Source organism: Rutidosis leptorrhynchoides, chromosome 5, assembly GCF_046630445.1.
Source record: "Rutidosis leptorrhynchoides isolate AG116_Rl617_1_P2 chromosome 5, CSIRO_AGI_Rlap_v1, whole genome shotgun sequence".
In the NCBI taxonomy this organism is placed as follows: domain Eukaryota; kingdom Viridiplantae; phylum Streptophyta; class Magnoliopsida; order Asterales; family Asteraceae; genus Rutidosis; species Rutidosis leptorrhynchoides.
In genome coordinates, this window is record NC_092337.1 from 126,779,872 (window position 1) to 126,782,079 (window position 2,208).

A 2,208-nucleotide genomic window follows, 5' to 3' on the forward strand; every position below is an offset into this window, starting at 1 on the left:
ATTCCAACTGGCTGTTTAATAGTATGATCAAAGAGTCGAACACTCATTTCCGTTGGACTTAACTCACCTACTCCTAATCTCTTATATAATGAAAGATGCATAACACTTATACTCGCACCTAAATCTGCTAGTGCATCATACATGACACAATCACTAAGTAGACAAGGAACGATAAATTCACCCGGATCACCCACCCTGGGTGGAGGTTTTGGTGGAACTGTCTTCACCGGGTTTATTTTTACGGTTTTTGTTTCTTGTACTTTCTTATTCTTCTTCTTCTTTCCAGAGGTATCACAAACTTTATTACCTATTACTTGCTCATACTCAACTCCTTTTCTTGGAAACGGGATGGGTGGTTTGTATGGTGCCACCACTGGCTTTACATACTCGGGTGGTGGTGGTGGTGTTGTAACTTCTTCATTGTTACTCACATCTAAAACCTTCCCATCTTCTGGAGCTGGTTTTTCAGAATTTGTTGACACCATATTAACATTCTCATTCCGAGGATTTACTTCTGTATTACTCGGTAGCTTTCCTTGTTCCCTCTCACTCATCATGCTAGCAAGAGTTCCTACGTGTTTTTCTAGATTCAAAATGGAAGATTGTTGAGTTCTTAACGACTGATCAAACCTCTCATTCGTTTGGGTTTGAGATGTAATAAATTGTGTTTGAGATTCCATTAGCTTTGCCATCATTTCTTCCAGATTTGGCTTTTTCTCTTCGGTTTGTTACGGTGGTTTATACAAACTAGGTCTTTGTGGATTGAAAGTGTTGTTTTGAGTTGGTTGGTTATTCAGACCATGTTGGTTATACGAGTTATTGTTGGGTCCATTTGGATTGTAAAGAATGTTTTGATTTCGATTAAAGTTTGGCCTTGGCGGTTGATAATTATTTTGATAATTATTTCCCGGCCTTTGGTTCATGTAGGAAACATTCTCACGTTGTTCCATTATTTGCTTAATGTGGCAATCTTTCGTTAAGTGTGGTCCACTGCATTGCTCACAACTGATTCGTATTGCGTGAATATATTTATTCATCTTTTCCATTCATCTCTCGAAAGCATCTATTTTTGCGGAAACGGAATCAAAGTCATGGCTAGAATCAGCTCTAGCCGCTTTAGATGAACGAAAGATATCTTTTTCTTGGTGCCACTCATGAGAGTGGGATGATGTGTTATCAATAATTTTGTAAGCTTCAGTTGCGGTTTTCTTCATAATGGAACCACCATCTGTTATGTCGATGTCTTTTCGTATAGCAACGTCGCATCCTTGGTAGAATATTTGTACTATTTGATAAGTATCTAAACCGTGTTGAGGACATCCTCTCAACAATTTTCTGAATCTTGTCCACGCCTCATATAGAGTTTCATTTGGCTTCTGTGTGAATGTAACAATTTCTCCTTGAAGTCTTACGGCTTTAGATGCCGGAAAAAATCTTTTAAGAAATTTCTCAACTAAAACATCCCATGTGTCAACCGCCCCTTCAGGTAATGATTCTAACCAATCTTTGGCTTCTCCCTTTAAAGTCTAGGGAAATAACATGAGATAGATCTGTTCATCCTCAACTTCTCTGATTTTGAATAGAGTACTGATCCTGTTAAAGGTTCGAAGATGTTCCTTTGGATCTTCTTTTGGTGTACCACTATATTGGCATTGATTAGTTACCATGTGTAGGATTTGTCCTTGGATTTCATAACCTGGCGCATTAATGGCTGGCTTAATAATGGCGTGACCTTGGCCCATTCGTGTGGCTCTCATTCGGTCTTCCATACTTAGAGGTTCCGTTACTTCCATAATTGAATTTGTTGAATCTGAATCACTAGAGGATTCTGATTTAATGGTTTCTTCCTCGACAATCTCTGGATGAGTAATTTGTGGTTCCGAAGGAATGATTAGTGGTTCAGGATCTCTGAATTGTCCTTGAATATCCTCTGCGTTCTCAATTGTGAGGTCGGGTTCAAAAAATGGATTATCGGAAATTTGAATTGGAGTAATTGGTCGACTTGATGATGATTCTAAAGAAAAATCAATGGCGATAATATTGGCTAGATGTCTTGATCGGGTTACAGGTGGTGAACGTATGAAAGGTGGTGAACGTTTTGCTCGGTGCATTCACTGAATATCCTATTAGTTATAAAGATAAAAATTATATAAGTTATCAAATTAATAGACTTTTCTGATTTTGCCCACGTTTCGAATAGCCCATAGA

General features: G+C 38.3%; 1 non-coding gene across 1 annotated transcript; it reads left to right on the forward strand.

Moving 5' to 3' along the window:
- The first annotated feature begins 1,302 nt into the window (after nt 1–1,302).
- LOC139851174 (small nucleolar RNA R71) lies at nt 1,303–1,409 on the forward strand. Its single transcript, XR_011760531.1, has one exon. It is a non-coding gene; the product is annotated as a small nucleolar RNA R71 (small nucleolar RNA).
- Nucleotides 1,410–2,208: the final 799 nt, after the last annotated feature.